This window comes from Amia ocellicauda, chromosome 1 (genome assembly GCF_036373705.1).
Source record: "Amia ocellicauda isolate fAmiCal2 chromosome 1, fAmiCal2.hap1, whole genome shotgun sequence".
NCBI classification, from domain to species: Eukaryota; Metazoa; Chordata; class Actinopteri; order Amiiformes; family Amiidae; genus Amia; species Amia ocellicauda.
In genome coordinates, this window is record NC_089850.1 from 21,588,906 (window position 1) to 21,607,457 (window position 18,552).

Below are 18,552 nucleotides of genomic sequence, written 5' to 3' on the forward strand. Positions count from 1 at the left end.
CATCCGTTGCAAACTACTCCCCAACCTTGTTTGGAGGCGTCTGTCATCATCACCACTCGGTGGCAGACTGGTCTCAGTGGGACTCCGAGGGTCAAACTGTAAGGGTTCTGCCATCAACGGAGTGCCTTCCAGAATGCCGGAGTGAGTGTGACTCGGCGTGCGTAATCTCGGCGGGGATGCATCTGTAAAGACCCGAACCACCACTGTAGCATCCTCAATCGGAGGAGGCCGAGGGGGAGGGTCTGTGATGCCACAGCTAGGAGGCCCAGCAGCCTCTGGCAAGGGGACGTCCTGACACGAGCTCTCAGTCAGAAGAGGGAGAGACACGCGTGTATGGATGCAACTCTCTCTGGCGCCAGCGTATAATTGAAGACTTGGACCCTAGGGGGCGAACACGACATCCATGTACTTGGGAAAAGTGCATGAGGCTAGCGACAGGCCGAAGGGAAGAACAGCAAACTAGAAAGCTCAGCTCTCATAGGCGAAGCAGAGGAACTTCCTGTGTACCTGCCCAAAAGGGATGTGAAAGTAATTGACCAGCACAATGAACCAGTCGCAGGGCTTGATGGCCTAGGACATGGTGCGCAGGTCGAGCATGCTGAAGCACAACACCCTGAGGCTGTATGTCGAGCACCAGGTGCTGGATACAAGTGCTGCGTAGGCCTGTAGGCTTAACCACACCATGTGTGCTGGGGTTTCTGAGGACACCAGCCCCCGGATCCCGTGTCACGTGAGGGTAGTAGACCACCAGCCGTAGCGGGAAACTGAAGGAGCACTTCACGCGGGCGAGATCTCTTGCGACACACTGAGGCTCAGGCCGGGCAAACGGGCCTCGGATTTTACTGCTGCTATTGGCGGTCCTGCTGTGGAGGAAGAAGCCCTGTGGATAAAAAAACAACACAGCAAGCAATCGGATAATATATGGCACTATATAAACACGATTATTCATTTAAAAATGCTCTATATGTGAACTGGAACTGAAACCGAAAGCGCAGCCGGAGCTCCAGTGCGTGGACGGACAGGATCGGAATAACCTATAAATATAACTAATAAGACACAATAGAGACGGATGTAGTGAAACGGTGATGAACAACACTGTTAGTGAAGCCAGCTATCCGAAATACGCAGTTTTTAATGTCAAATGCAATACAGCAATTGAAAGCTCTCGTTATTGGGTCCAGTCGAAATAGCAAAAGAGGACGAACCTATGCTGACGTCACGTTTTATGGAACAGGAACAGGAAGTGGGAAGGGACCTGTTCTGAGTGACGTGCGCAGGGGCCAAAGGCAGTGAAGTTTTCGATTGGGTTCCTAAGGAAGTGTGCAAGAAACCCCTCCCCCTTGGGTAGTGCATTCCGATTTACATACAGTATAGAAAGTGTTTTCAAGCTACATCCTACAAGATAATCCTACGTAATTTATGTTGCTACAGCTTTGTTGCAGCTTTGTCAGTTAGCAGGGTTGTGAGTGCTGCACATCGAACCTGAATTGCCTAGCAACCCTACGTTTGTAAAGGAAACCCCCGACAAATGCGATCGCACCCCCCACCCCCTCTAATTTAGACCAATACAAGTTGTATAAAAATTTAAAGAATAATAAAGTTTGTTTGCATTTTAATAAATTGCAAAGCTATGCAAACAGATGCAGAAAGTTTCATTAGATAGTGAAGTGGTGCAACAGCTTTTATTATTATTATTATTATTATTATTATTATTATTATTATAATAACTATTTTGCATTAACTCGTGCTGTACCGGTAAGCAGAATCAAAACACGACAGTCAGAGAAGAAATGTCCCTGTCTAGCAGATGTTAATGCTCCACTATAAACCCGGATGTGGTAAATCTACCTGAATCTATACCATTTTACAGCGCATGTCTTGCGGGATTACTATTACTTGTGTTGTTGTTATGTGACAGTAAATCATGTGTGTATGTATGTGTGTCTATATATATATATCCCATAACATAACACACGTAATAGTAATCACACACCACTTGCGCTGTAATATGTTCTGCATATATTTACCAAAACAGCCTGCATGTATTATTTGTTAGTTTTGCATATTTAATGATTAACGACATACTTGTAGTTTGAATGTCTTTGGTCTTATGTTGTAGCTTGATTGGATAAAAACAAGAAATATCGAGATATATATTGTGTATTGCTCAAACTTCTAAAAATATTGAGATATTATTTTTAAGTCATATCGCCCAGCCCTACCGCTGCTCCAGAATAACGGTGTAGGAAACACTGCTGTAGTGGCTTAACATTTCTGAAAACAGCTTTTATATGAATTCACTACCTGATGCAATGGAACAAAGAAACCAAAACATGTAAAAATGTCCTCTGTTGGTTAGGTGTGATACCTAAATAGACATGGGAAATTATGTTTTGGGTTTCAGGGTGTGCTGTTATTACATCTATGCAACCTGAATGAGCTCTGATCAAGCTTACAGACAACGAAAGTATTTTTTTTAAATACTACTTTAACAATATGCGTGATTCCAAATTGAAATAATTTAGCATGTAAACTGAACAGTTAAATGCCAACTTTAAAATCTTATTCTTTCTTGAAAGTGTTGTGAGATTATGGAGCCAGGTAGGAATAATTTGGTAGTAATAATTAAAATAGATTCTACTGTCATATGTTTGTAGAACGTAAAAAATAAAACGAAATATATATATTAGAACTATATGAAAAATAAAGTTACAAATAAAATTCCCTAATACATTTTGTGCATAAACGAAGTAACTGCTGTAGTCTGTAGTGTGTTAACTACGATTAATGTATTTGGGGATATTGTGAGTTCTCAGAAAGAAGCCATCGGTCTTTGGATAAGAAAATAGTTTTCAAATAAGCAGTCTTTTAAAAAAAAATGTGTTCTCTCCTTTAGAGATTTAACTTTGGAAACACTGTAGTCTTATAATTCATCATTGTTTGTCATTGACAGTGACAGGCATTTGCTCAGTAGCCAAAATTGTTGCTCACAGGGCCTTCACTGCACAGCTATAATGTTTTCCTGCTTTTCAATATATTAGTGGATTTTACTTGTGTGCAAAATGAAGATTCACGATTTATTTTATCTCAGTTGTTAGTGGTGTAACAAAGGCATACAAATTTGTTTAATTTAGTTCTTAAATGAATGTCAAGGTTTTTATGTACTTTGGTGTAACATATTCTATATGTGAATAAGGCTTCAGCTCTCAAATTCCCTTTAGTTACTGTGCTGAAATAAATCACATTTATAGTTTAATATGAAAATATGTTGGCGGGGGAAATGTTATCAGTTTCTTACATGTTCGTAATTGTTATCTATTCTCACAGGAAACATTCACACCAAATAATTGAGTTGTGTTTTTTCACTTTATGATATACTGAGGAGAATGAGAGGAGGAAATGTCATCTAAAAAGAGAGAAGTGTGTTTAAGGTATCGTTGTCAGCTGGCAGGGCTGTTTTTGCTATGGAAATCAATCACTGGAGAATCAAAGAATTATTGTTCTAGGACTTTTTGTTTCTGTACCTTAGACGACCCATAAAGACCTAAGGATATTGACTCCCAAGTTTTTTCATGTCAAAATCTATGCCTTCCATTACCAGAAGACAGCTTTTAGACGCCTAGTAAACAAGTGGTTATGAGTATAGCTGTGGTTGAGAGCTGAGCCACACCCTTTCAGTCTTCCAGGTTATAGCAGGGGCATTTTTAGCCGGGTAGCACCGCATGTAAGGTCTTCAGACGATGGCTGATTGAGAACATGAAATTGGTTACACAGAACTATTCCCTGTGGTAGTTTGCAGTCTTTTGATTTGGCATAGTTAGCTGTAGCCTCAAGATATATAGAGTCATAAACGTGTACTTTTATTTATTACTTTGCTGAATGATGTTGAACAAGTTCTGAGTACCGTTATTTTAAAACGGCTGCTAGATCAGTCAAGTTCAAGTAAATTACCAAGTTCATGTAAATTACCTTAGGAAAGCCTTTAGAACAGATGTATTGCTTCAACCAATATTATGGTGATTCTGGTGGTTCCCTTTACCCTGCAGGGGGAAGACTAAAATGCTAACAGTTAAAGGTAAATTTATTTGCCTATAAATTATTTAAATCACTTACATTTTAACACAGTTAAAGCAGTTGTTTTGTATTGAAACATATTTCTAAAATGTATAAATGCAATAATATTTTTCAATACATGCTCAAGCAAACCGATGGAGTTTTTAATAAGCCAATACATATACCAGCAAACCAATATATGTCACTAAACAATACACATGCCAACAACCCAATACATGTATGTCATAAAACACAATACATATGCCAGCATATCAATATAAATACCAGCAAACCAAATGCAAATTAGGGCTGGGCAGTATACCGTAAAAAAAACTATATACCGGTATTCATTTATGGACCGGTTTGGACTTTCACTATACCTTCATAACAGTATTTTAAAGTTTTGAATAATTTACAATTTACCGTGCCATTCAGTCATAGCATTCGGCTACCAATAAACTGGATTGTGTTTGTGTATCCCACAACTTGCTGTGCCGGCTGCTTGAGTCTGTGCTGTCTGACATGAGACGCATCTGATCAAAGAACGCCCATAGTGTTCGTGTAATGCAAATTTCCACAGATCTGCGCAGATCTGCACAACTCCAACAATGGGTTAGGTTGGATCCTGCAGATCTGGGCATAACTCCGCAAATCTGCGCTACAAGAACACGACCATCTTTCTTCACAAACCCTGCAGAAATCAATGTAATTGGATGATTTAATTTCTTATTATTTTTATATTTTAGTTTTTATTTAAAAAAATAGAATTGCCGATCATTTAAGTAACAACCTAATTAATGTGCATCATAGATTTACATTCAATTTTTAAAAATAATTGATGTAATTATTTAATAAAGCATTTACAAGGGTCGATCTAGAATTCTATATCTATGATTTTGACAATGCTGTTCACAGCTTCATTGTGTAATGGAAGTTGACATTCGCCTCCGCTAACAAGGGGGCAGCAGTAGTTTTCATTCAGCTTAATATGTCCCTCTTGATTTCTGCATAATCTTGTGTCTCACAGCCACAGCTCGCCTCCTGCTGCAGCTTCTCAGAGCTGCGCTGGGCTGTGTGATTCTGCGCAGATTTCTGTGGGTGGGGCTTAGTGGCATCATGCAGACACGCTCAAGAACGCGCATCACTGAGTCTCTGTGCAGAACTGCACTTCTCGAACAAGACCCTTGTTTTGTAGTGAATGCGCCTCAGCCAAATATCGAAAATAAATTCCATGTGTATTGCGTGTTGACAAACGTGATCAATGCATGATGAATGAAGATGAGATTGGGGAGAGTAGTGTGGGTGAAACTTCACAGCAAAGTGACCCAGTGAATCTGTCCCGAGGAAATGTGTGTCGTCGATAGTGTGGACATGATTTGGTTTCAAGACAACTGACACAGAACAGGGAAACGTAATTCAGTGTCAGTTGTGTCATTATTTTTGCTTTACGAACAGTATAAAATGGTTATTAAAAAATACCGTCATACCGTCAAAAAAGTGAAAAATACCGCGATACTGTATTTTGGCCATATCGCCCAGCACTAATGCAAATGCACTTAAAATTAATGTTTACTGTGACATTAAACCTTTGGAACCTTTTGTGACATATGTTTCACACAGCAGCCTGGTGAATGTGCATGTTGAATTAATTCTGTGCCAATTACATGTTTGTGACACGTATGTCACACTGGTTAATGGGGATGTTCTGGTAAAGATTAATTCTGTTTGCATCGGTTTAGAGATCACCGTCAGCAGATTAAATTAGTTTTGATCTTTACTCATCTGTCCTGACACTAAGCAGACCCTGACGTCCTATTCCACTCCTAATTCACTCAGCTACTGTAAACATAAAACAGTTTTTATATTTTTAACTATGAAAAATAATGTATTACAACAAATAAGAGTATATATATTTATTTTTATCACTAAAGTCTTGATTATTTGTTATTTTGTAGGAAATGGTTTTACTTGTGTCTTTTCTAGTCAATATATTCTACTTTTCTCATGTTGGTTATGCATGTTTATGTCCTTAACCAGCAAGAATTCCTTTAAATTGAACTTGCCTTTTCCATTGTAGAAGTAAATTAATAGGAAACATGTTTTAATTAACTTTGCTAGCTATTGGAATAAGTGAAGAGCAGGTATTTAAAAAAAGCTCAGCCCGTGTGGAATTAAGCCTTTGAACCTGCAAACTTTTAATTTTAAATTGGTTAACGTCAACATTTTCTGATTCATGACATTCTAAAAGTAGTGTGTGTTTATAAAATGGTGTGTGGCTGTAACCTCATTAATGTTAAATATGACGCAAGATTAAGTGTTCAATTGTAACTATGGTTAAGTACCTCCATCTGTACAGAATATGTGGTACACAAAAACCAACAGCAACACCTTGTATAAGCAACACTTCACCGTGGACATTTCCTTTACTGCTGATTATCTGCTGTGTAAGTGCATTGTGAATTTAGCTCACACTCTACATACATGAAGTCATAGTCATTTTGGCAAAATCGACGTGTCAAAGTTTCTCTATATATTCGTTCTATAGAAATAGGAGAGATTTGACATTGCGAAGCACTGAAGGCTTCTCAAAACTAAGCTGTCATCAAGTGGGAGATTTTAATAAAAAATGTGGGGATTGTTCTTCGAACAACATTTGCTATAACCCTCTTCACAACAAGTTGCCATGGAGCATATTCACAAATGTAAAACTGAACAAGGACAATACACTAAACTCAGTAGGACTATAAAAGTCAATATAACCATCGGGCACAGAGGAGAGTTGAAAAAATAAAATGGCAAAAAAATCCAATCATCTGTCTCCCTTTCAAATAGTTAGTTTATGGTGAGAGTAGGTGTGAGGTGGGTATGAATTCTTTATTATGTATTTAGAAGTACAGTCTTCTAGGCCCGGGTTGTTGGTCAGTCAGCCGACAGGTTGAAGTCTGTAGAATCAGATTCAGTGTCCTGGGGAAGAATCGTCCAGGATCCCCACCTCATCACCGTTGGTCAGTCCCAGAGTGTGGTCGATATTAGGAATAGCGTGAAAGTGGAGCTGGTTGAACTTGTGAAGCTTCCCGATGGGGTTCCTATATATGGTCCAGGTCCCTTATCCATATAATAATCTGGGGATAATCACTGCAGAAGAGACCTTCACTTTTACTTGTGAAATCATATTATGGGATTACCAGAGCCTCTTTGGCAGATGAGGAAGCAGTAGTAATGCATGCACAGTGTGAAGGCATTGGTGACAATGCTCTCAGAAACTTGAAGACCCTTATCCTCGATCTCCTTCTACAATGTCTCTTCTAATTTTAGCACCATAACCTGTCTTCTTGATATTTAACTATTGTTTAAGTGTAGTCTGAACTGTAGCACAGCCAGAGTGACGCTATCCTTAATATTGTAATAAATCTGCAAACTGACAGTTTGTCCATATAAATGTCAGACAACGAGCTTTCATCCAAAAATCTATCTTGATAGTTTTGGTGCTTAATTTCTGAGCTCCGCCAACTAAGTGTGATCAGCTGTGATCAGAAAGTCGATGAAGTCACTGTGGTGCAAGGGGACTCAATTTGGCAATGGTGTTAATGCATTTCTGTTTAAAGACTACTTCAAAATCCCATCCCGTATCAAAGTGGCATACCGAACAGGGGGCCATACAATCACATTACACTGAACGTAGCTGCTGCGGGGAAGACAAATCCCGTGCTCTTAGATGCAGTGTCTTATTGTAAGCATTGAAATGATACACCCGGAAACACAGAAGAGCTCTCCTTTGGGGTATATACTGTATGATTGTGATGGGAAAAAAAAGTTACTAAAATGATAATGTTTAATCGGAAAAATCACATACTTTTAATTATACACCCCTACTAACAGGAGTACATATAAACCAATCTATTCAGGGACTGCACTAGTTTCCCTTTAAGTCTATTTAAAGATTCTCTGAGCTTTAAATACATTGATTTATTGAATTGCACCAAATCCTAAACATCATAATGAGTTTTTCTCATTAATCACTGCTTCCCTCGTGACTTCCTAATTGTGGCTTAGATGATTTGACACTTGATAGAAAACAACCAACAGCTGACAAAACCAAGTACCAAGAAAGCAAGTGTAGCCTATATGTCCATGGTTACACTTTTTTGTCATTATTGCTTATGATAATGATAGCTTGGATCACATGTTAAATTTATGGATAGAACTGAAATGTAGGTCTTAAATTGTAATCTAGAGCTAATGGAACATTCACTAAATTTTGATTGGCTGAAACACTATGAATACATGAAAAATTTAAAATGTATGTATTTGTAATTGAAAGTTTTGAGTTGTGATGAAACAGTAAAGTCACAGTAGTTGGTAGAGTCCTGAATGCCACTTTTCATTTTCAGTTAGATTTTGTCTTGTTTGTTGTATAAAAACTATCCAACTACTACTACTATCCATACTCCTAATATCCCACTGTCCTCTTCGAGTAAAAATAATGTTGTGCGAGTCTGAAATACAATTTGGGTGCACAGTGCGAATACAATTTTTGAACTCATTATCCCCCAAGATTTCCCCCCATTCAAATGTTGTTGTTGTTGTTGCTATTATTATTTATGTATTAATTTATTTATTGGCAGATGCCGTTATCCAGGGCGACTTACAAAATATAAGCACAATACAAAGTGCAAAAATACAGTTCAGTACAAGGCATCAAACATTACAAATTCAAATAATACAGTGCAATTCAAAGCATAATACATTTTACAAATTCCAATTTACACAAGAGAATACAATCATTGAGGTCGTACATCCTGGATTGTAAAAGCTGAGTGCAGACAAGATGTTAGGTCACAGTCAAGGGCCATAGGGGAAATCAAAATAATACGAGTACTAGTAACGCAAGAAGTATGATAAAACATTGTAAAGTGCTATCTTACAGGAGAGTAAAGCACTAATGTTACAAGTACAGTCTGAAAAGATGTGTCTTGAGTAATTGCTGGAAGGAGTTCAGAGACTCTGCTGTTTTGACTTCGGTGGGCAGGTCGTTCCACCACTTAGGGTTCAGGGATGAGAAGGAGCGGCTCTGGAGGAAGGAGAGTGGAGAGGAGGCAGAGTTAGTCTTCTGGCAACAGAAGGCTGCAGTGGTCTGGAGGGGATGTATGGAGAGACGAGTGACTGAAGGTAACTTGGTAACAGTGTGATTGAGACAGCGGTAGGTGAGGGTCAATGTCTTGAACTGCATGCGTGCCGCTATCGGGAGCCAGTGGAGGCAGTGGAGCAGTGGAGTAGCGTGTGCGAATCGGGGCAGAGAGACACCAGACGAGCCGCAGAGTTGTGGATGAGCTGGAGCGGCGGGTAGTAGTTGCAGGCAGGCCGGCAAGGAGGGAGTTGCAGTAGTCCAGGCGGGAGAGGACCAGGGACTGGACGAGTAGCTGAGTTGAGTAATCAGTGAGGAAGGGACTGATTCGGCGTATGTTGCTCAGGAAGAGTCTACAGGTGCATGTCAGTGTGGTGATGTGCCGAGTGTAGGAGAGCGCAGGATCGAGGGTGACTCTTAGGTTTTTAGCGGAAGAAGGAGAGAGTGAGAGTGATGTTGCCCCCAAATTTCCCCCTGGGCACTTAGAAATCCCCCAATCTGGCAACAGTGCTTCCCTATCAGGATGAGCTGCCCGGTAGTCTGGAAAAAAAAATGGGCTACTGCTTGGAATGAACTGCCACAATTGAAAACATTAGGAAGCTCATCCTGTCAGACATAAAGAACCTGTTGGAATGGGCTACCAGCTGTTTTTCAACACTCATACTGTATTTTAACCCTTCAAAACCTAGCTAACTCATCCTGTCATCCATGTGACATTTCTACAGTTCACATGTGTTTCTGTTCTGCCACTCTCATGTCTCAAACTGGAGATTTTTGGGATGGCTCATTTTAATGTAGCTAAGCTTTGTAATACATGGACAATTACATCCGAAAAGGTTTTGCACATAGGGGGCCTTTTTGGACTGAAGTGTAAATTGCTATTGCTGTACAGTGCTGTTGTACCCTTGAGCAAGGTACTTCACTTAGATTACTGCAGTAAAATACCCACCCTGGATAAGAGCGTCTGCTAAATGACAAATAATGTAATGTAATGATTAATGTACATATTTTATTCCAATCTCAATGAATAATGTAATATTTTATCTCCACAGGGCTTCTGTTTTTGCTATGCACAAAGCGATGTGGAACAAATAAGATCCTGATACACTGAAACTAGAGGTTAGTAGAGCCAGTTTCATTACTGTTTTTGTGCTGCTCACTTTCCTACATTCCTGTTGGGGTTGAATTTAGCAAGAACAATACAGCCATTTGCTGCAGTTAGTAAATTGACATTACCTTAAGAAGAAAAGTGTTAATCATCAGCCAGTTGAGTACATGTGTATTATCTGTTTTATTGTTTGTGTGAATGTCTTATTTTCTTTCTAAGATTGAGATAAAGTTGATAGGAAGTTTTTTATTTTATTGCTCTTTTTCCAAATTAATATGGTGTTACATTGTTGGACATACAGGGTTTCCCCCAGGAATTTGCATAGGTCTGGTGGTCATTTACCAAATTGTTGACGGGAGTAGGGGGTGTTACTTTATCGTTAATAGGGTGGGGGGTGTTTTAGTTTTTTGGTGGTTTGTTGGATGTTCGAGGGGTGTGGCTCATGAGCTTGATGGAGGGAGCTCCCAAGTGTAATTTTAGGGGAAACAGTAACATATTTTTAGACAGAGGCCAATTAAAAGAAACTACAGATAACCGTATGTGAATATGGGCACTTGGCTTAGTGATATCTGGCTTTATTTGTATTTTTTTATTACTAAATTTAGTTTTTTCATGTGTATCAAAGATAAATTCACAATGTTTCTCTTATTGTATTGGAAAAGGTAAGACTTCACACCTTGAAACATCCTCATTCTTCAGAAAATAGTGAAATGCACTGGTTATTGTGTTTTAATTAAACAAATCCCAATTTCAAAAATGTCTCTAATTTGGTGTTTATCTTCAGTTAATTTTACCAATTATCTTTAGAAAATATGTAATTTATAAAAAATCTTGTGCAGTGCCATTAAAACACAAGAAAGCATCAACAAAAACTTGCATGGTTCCCCTTAATTTATTTCTTGGCATTTTCTCTGGGTATGGGCGTCTGCTAAGAAATAAATTAATTAAGGAGAACCATGCAAGTTTTTATTTAATGTTGTGTGCATTAAGTTGTCCTACAATTTCTCTCATAATCACCCCTGAATATCAATGATAATTATAGATACATTACATTTTTAAATTGATATATTTTATGTCCTTCCTTCATGCCTCTGTAATTATACTACTGATCATCTCTAATGATATTTCAGTTTAAAAGAACCATCAGCTGCTGATTTCTCATACAGTTAGCAGCCTTGTCCCAGGTTTAGATATTTTACCTTCTGAATGGGTTATGTACACTGCATTACAAACTGCTATAATTGTCATGAGTAATTAGGATAAAATACTATTTATCTTTCTAAAATCAATAATAAATGTTTGCATAACCCAATATTTTATATATAGATGTTATTTCTGAGTAGGATTTCAGTACAAATTTACAGGTGTCTCAATAATGTTGACCATCTGTATGTATGCATAGGAAGAGGAAGGTTCTCAACTTTTCTCACCAAGCATGATACAAGAATATAAACCAGACGCTGCTTAACAAGGTGCTGTTAACCACTGACTTGTGAAATATATAATGACTTTCAAGCTGTGAAACATGGTACCACTTGAAGTCAGTAATTTTTTGTATATTCACTAAACATCTTTTCATCCTTTCCTTAGACTGCAACACCTGGTTTGTCATTAAATTGATATTACTAAATTGTTTTATAGTCAGCAGCATTGTGGGAAACCGATGTACCTTATTCATCTGCCCTGGTTTTCAGGTTTTATCTGACATTTTCACCAGGGCACTTGGTTACCTGTATATCTTAAATGTATATTGTTGATGGCATACATCATACATGATGGCATGACAAATAAAAAATACTGACTTTCATTGTTTAATATTTCAATATACTTTGACTCTAGATCTTCTGTAGTGATTGATTTTCCTGCAGAATCAGTAATAATATTATTAATAATAATAATAATAATAATAATAATATTATTATTAATAAATATGTTGTTACAGCAGCAGAGCCAGGTGAGTTGAGTGCAACCCCACCAAGTCATTATTTCTGAATTACAGAAACACAACCTTCTGACACAACCGACACAACCTTCCATAGTGTAAATGGAATAAATATGAAAGGTTGAAGGTGCTTCATCATTTCCAGCAAGATTAAGTTTAGAAAAAAGGTGGTTTCTTTATGTAAATTAGTTATTTTACAGGACTTCATCAGCCAGGAATTGACCATGTTATTTTTATTGATTTGAAAACACATTGTTTTTAATCTGCCAGATTAGATCAAATTAAAACATTAATTAAACAATAGGTTCTACTTTTAATACTTTGATATAATACTTCCCAAATTGCATTGATATACTGTATTACCAAAGGCTTTATATAGTGGTCCAACCACTGAACCGGAATAATAAAAATGATATGGCAAATATGACACATTATTTAATAACCGGAAATGTCAAGGTTTGTATTTTTTACAAAGAAAAGAAAATGTCACTGTAGTGACACACCATACCACATCATTGTTTTCCCTGGTCTTATCTAGGGCCGGATTAAATCAAAACTTTGACCCACCTGCTATTAGAAAACTACAGAACTGTACTCAGTTGGCCCTGAGGATGAGGCCATTGGAAACCCCCCCCCTCCCCCCACCAAATGATTGGATGCAGCCTAGGAGTTGCTGTAAAGGTAGAGACTGGGGAGGCAGAGGGATGATGTTCTGGGTTTAAAAGGGAGCTTGGTACTGAGGTGAGGGAAAGGAACTTGCTTGCTACATTTTATGATGGTGCTTATACATGAGGGTGTATCTCGGATGTTGTGCTTGGATCAGTGAAACGAAGTTTTAAACTCCATTAAATGAACAGGCACAAACGTTCTCATTCCGATATTCCTGTATTATAACTGTGCCAAATAATATATATATAGACTTGTACCTAGTGCAGTATAACCAAATGCCTATCTAGGTGGATTTTCTACATGCAGAACTTGGTAATTTCAAAGACTGCACTTTTACCCAATTTTGTACTATTTATGAGTGTACAGTTATCTTAACTGTCTTTTTTTTTTTTTTTTGTTTCCTCCTGCTTGGAACTTCTGTGAATTTATTGTCGGCATTCATATTCTGCTGTCTGGCATTAATTGTTAGAAAGCTGGACTAGACATCCGTGAATAAAAACACAGGAACATATTAGTTGATGAAAACTGTCAGCTCTGTGTACATCAAAGTGTTTCTAGACGTGAGCACAGCACACTCACTTTCATGAACCTTGCCATGAGGGTTTCTGGCTGACTGAGCAGAGCTATTCCTCTTCAAATGAATGCTAAGATAATTGGAGGGGGTGGGGGACGGAGCAAGGACTGTCCCTTTTTATAATTTTCCCTTGTGAAAGTCCAATCCATAACGTTGAATATAAAATCTGCCTTAATATCTATGACTCAGAGCCTTGCACTAATGTGACCCTACCCAGTGATGAGCCTTTTCACTGAGTAAGAAGATAAGTCAAACAAAGAAGTCTGTCAAGTTTTAGAGAATAAGTTCCCCTCTACATTGTAGCCCTATAGCTTTAGTTGCTCAATAGTGATTAAAACTGTAATGTAGGGCTGCACGATTATGGCCAAAATGATAATCACGATTATTTAGCACGATTATTCATTGATTTTAGGGACAAGATATTTTTATTGCACTTTCACATTTAAATAAACAGACCATTGCTTTCACTTCCATGTTGTACATCAAAATAAGACTGGTCCTTAAAGTGCATCATAAATAAATAAAATAAAATTGTACCCAAAATATACAATTTACAACTAAAAATAAATATGCCATCACAGAATGCAGCCAAATGAAAACAATTCAGGCCTATGCAGAAAAGGCAATAACATAGTGTTTACAGGTTTTTGGCAAGAAACACCAGCCTGTCAACATTTTCTGGCTTGAGTGACGAGCGAAGCAGAGGGGTGTACTACGAAGGGAGTTTAACCTACTCAGAGTTAACGCAGGTTTATCAAGGAAAGTCAGGGTTGACAAACTGATTGCCTAAACTGGTGTTAACCAGTACTACGACAGTGATTTAAGATGTCAGTTAGTTGACTCGGTGTTAACTGGAGTTAGTGCGCGTTCCCGTGAAAGGGGCGCGTCTGCAGCGCATGCTCAGTGTCTGCAGTGTGCACGGTGTCTGTGCGCTGGACTGTCCCCGGAATAATGCAGCTGATAATGTCAGATATGAGGGTTTAAAGAAAGGTTAGCTTCTGTTCAATAGTGAGGGCATCACTCCGGAGTGACATTGACACGTCTGGCCCTAGAAGTGGCAAAGACACTGAATTCCCTCGGATGAGAATCGCTATCTTTCATAGAGAGCATCATCGGGGTGAGCTAGAGGAGCTGCCCGGTCTCTACACACCCTCACCCTGCGGAGTGAGCATCTCACAACCCAGGCCCAGTGTCGATTGGGTCCCGACAAGACTGTGGCGGAGAGGCGGTACTTATACAGGGTAACACCGGGTTAACCATGAACATACCCTGCTCGGAGCAGTGCAGAGATGCGCATATACTGTCATGACAGCAGACCTCGGGTAAAACTTACCCACCTTCGTAGTGCGGGTTAACCGGGAAGTTACACCCGACCTCGCAAAGTTACTCCTGAACTTACCTGGATAAGCCAGTTACCTCGCTTCGTAGTACAGCCCTCAGGTCACGACATCTGTTGTATATTACTCTTCTACTCTGGATTGGTCGCTGGAGGGTGCGCGCACAGCCAAATCGCCCCCTCGTGGCTGGCTGTAAGTTTATGAAGCGCTTGATTTGATATGCTGCAGAGTTTTCTATGAGCAGAGCACGCATTTTAAACTTCAATATCGCAGTCGATCATGTTAATTTAATTGTGGGAAGCCAAAATCGTAATCGAGATCAATATTCGATTAATTGTGCAGCCCTACTGTAATGTTTTATCAAAAAAGTTTGCAGATGCCCTTCAACATTGAATAATATTGAATATTGAAATGTCTCATTACAGTCAAACGTCTCTGTTTTCTAACCTAAACAGCCGTTTCTTAGTTTTCTAAATCCTTTACAATTGCAAAAGCCAGTTCACACTGTTCTCTACAGACCTACTGTGGATTTTGTTTTCCTCACACAACGCTAAGTGTGGTCCATTTACTTTTGATACACAATGCTCTTGAAGATGTTGGTCCCTGAACTGTGGCCTTGTTTTCAAAAGGGACAGATTTTTTGTTTGGATTGATTTGTACAATGTGATTGCACAATAAATTAACCAAAGCAAATCATATGCTTAATTTTTATTCAATTTGGTGTCTTTCATTTTAGAAAGAAAAAAAAAATGGTACATTTTAATATTATATGAAAGTTATATGAATTTTCTGTAGACTAATTTTGCCAATTTAAAACATTCTATATTGTACAAGAGGCCAGTGGAATCAGACTCCCCTGTGTTATAACAACTGATTACATCACCAAGTTGCTGCATCCATTTATGAGATTTACTGTGTGCTCCTTGTAGGGAGGGGGAGGACAGACCTTTTAAATTAGTCCCATAAATGAACAAGAAAAGGGCTCGTCAGTCTTTGGCTCAATTGAATCTCAGTGCACAGTATACATTTATGCATTGTGTAAACTCGTTGTGTATTGGTACAATGTAAACAGAGTTTTCCATCTTGATATTTTGAGCTCTGTACAGGTGTGTGTTGCTTCTGCCAAAATGTGGATGGTCTTGTTTTGATTGGTAGACTGTCTGGTTCCAGAATATGTCATAATTGTCAATATTATTTGAGATTTTGTATTCTTACTCAGACCTAGTATCCCCCCACGCCCCCATTTCAGAATGCAGTGGGGGATAAAAATTATATTTTTCACATCACTAGAATGCTGAGAGTCTCAGCTTCCATGGGATACCAAACACTTGGCAAACAACACAACAGTGAAAAGTACACATGGGATTAAAGAGAAGCACATAAAGTTGGTGTCCGTTAGGTGTTAAAATTTGTTAAACAAAACTATTCCATTACTTATATTTGTATAAATTGTTTATTTGTTCTATGCTTTAATTTCAGAGTACATTGAGTATGCATTGAAACTGCGTACATTTCAATAAAAACTGGAAACATTGAGGTGTTCTAAAACTTTTGACCGGTAGTGTAATTTAGTTGTGACAACTTTTGTTAAGTGGTGGCTACTCCTCTGTTAGTACTAGCCAAATTAGGTGTCATGAGGGAATTCATTGCTCTTGGGAGGCTATTCATGAGGTCAACACTGTACTTCTGGTATGTGAGAAATTTTAATTGAACTGATTGTTAAACAAAATGTTGTGCACTCAAATTTGTCTATAAGCCTGATACTTACACATTTTACATAAATATCATAATGAGGATAACATGTGAACTGTTTGGTAAAACAGTAGTAAAGTAGATATTTTTCTGTAAAGGAGCACAGGGCAGCACTAAAGCTTGAAAAATCATTGTTTTCTTTGGTATCATGTTCAATTGTATCCACTGTAAATAATAGTAATTCAGTGTATGTGTTTTAAGTAAGACTCATCACCTTGCAATTCAAAAATGAAGAAATGACAAATAGCTTTTTTTTTTTTTTCCCTAACACAAAAGCAGAACTTCTTCAGTCAGCATTTATCTCTCTCATTCTTGGTGTGCAATGTGTCTTTTGAAAACTGTTTCAAGATTTCAGACTACAGTTCTATGAAGAGTTTGTGTGTGTTTGTTTATTCTTCCAGTTGTGAACTGTAAGAAAGCTACTTCTGTATCTCTAGTGGTGCAGCATTTAAGAATGATGTCCTTGGGAAATTTGAATCAAATAGAACTGATAGGAGCTGAACTAAAGAAAGCTGAGTTCACGTCCAGCATGTTGGAATGTCAAAGTTACTAACATGTCTATACTTCTACATATAGCATGCTTACCATCTTCCAATGAAACACAAATGTTGTGATTTTTGCTGTGAGAATATATATGTAACAACATTTTATATAGACCTGACCGAACATTATTTGAAGGCAGTTGTGTAAAAGGCTGTCATGTGGTGTCTTGTTCTTGTACAGTGACGTAGTCTGTAGCATTAGCAGTGCTCTGTAGAACAGCTGGAAAGGTCTTTGAGGTGAACATGTTATTTTCATTCATGTTCAAGTATGGCTGAGAGGAACCGTTATACTCTTTAATTATGTAATTTGAAATGATGGTCTTTGATAAATTCTGCGCACATTTCAAATAACGCCATCAGTGACTAAGAATATTCACTTTTTTAAATCCTAAATCATTTCTGTTTTGATGTCATTGCAAGTGACTTCAAAATCTAAATATTAATATTACAATAGTACAGGGAAAAAAAACTATATTTTTGTATCTATGGTACTATGTACCATGTATTTTCTAGTGTGTGTGTACCACATTACAGATCGACATTTTAAGATAAAATAGTTAATGACTACTTCGAACGCAGTACGTATGAATACTGTGTTGTTGCCGAGAGCAAACAAATGTTTATAAAATTCCTATGTACTATCTATTACTATCAGTCTGTTTTGTTGGTCTGTCCCCTTATGAAAATTGCTTATAAGTTTCTCTATATTTAAGTATATTAAATATATATAGCCTACACAAAGCATATTTACTGGTCGATTCTGATTCTTCTCAATTCACAATGTATTCCAAAAGTAGTTATCTTAATGGATTATATCGCCTATAAAAGTATGTGGGCTTAGTTTCTGCTTATTTCTCGAGTTGATTAAAATTGTGAATGTTGTGAATGTTCAGTACTTCTCAATTTACTCCAGTCAAAAAGTTGTGAAAAGTGTTGAGGTCCAATTGAGGGCAAATTCTTTTCATACTTTCCTTGTCTGTGGTGATTGGACAGTTCAGATTAATGGGTTGTGATATGTTAGTTCCTTATTGGCTTTTCTAGTCTGAGGACAGCCCACTATTCGTCAGGTGTCCAACTAATGGATGATGCTTGATCTGCATACCAGCAGATTTATGACAGCCCACTCTCTCTGCTGACTTTTGATAGCGTTCTGAGGCACTGCTGCCAAGATAATGTGTCCTGGTCTCCTTTGTGTCTAAATAAGCTGGTACTTAATGATATTAACAAAAGGGTTAGTCTGAGGTTTTTATCGCCTAGCCTGGCAGACAGGCAGGCTCCATTCAGGCGACAAACGCAGAGACGGAGAGGACCTTGGCTTCAAATCCAAACCAAAATGTAATTTATTTCATAACAGAAATATATTAGTCTTTTAGTGATTAACAGCACAAATCATGCATCTTCCACTTACTTACCAGTAATCACATAATTGTATGGAAATATTAAAATGTTT

General features: G+C 38.1%; 1 protein-coding gene across 5 annotated transcripts in view; it reads left to right on the forward strand.

Annotated features, from left to right (window-relative positions):
* fynb (FYN proto-oncogene, Src family tyrosine kinase b) overlaps positions 1-18,552 on the forward strand; it is a 78,339-nt gene that overhangs the window by 23,019 nt on the left and 36,768 nt on the right. For all 5 annotated transcript variants that reach the window (XM_066698895.1, XM_066698877.1, XM_066698886.1 and 2 more), the window contains one exon: positions 10,231-10,297. The gene's annotated coding sequence lies outside the window, so the exon portion shown is untranslated. The remainder of the gene's footprint in view (positions 1-10,230; positions 10,298-18,552) is intronic.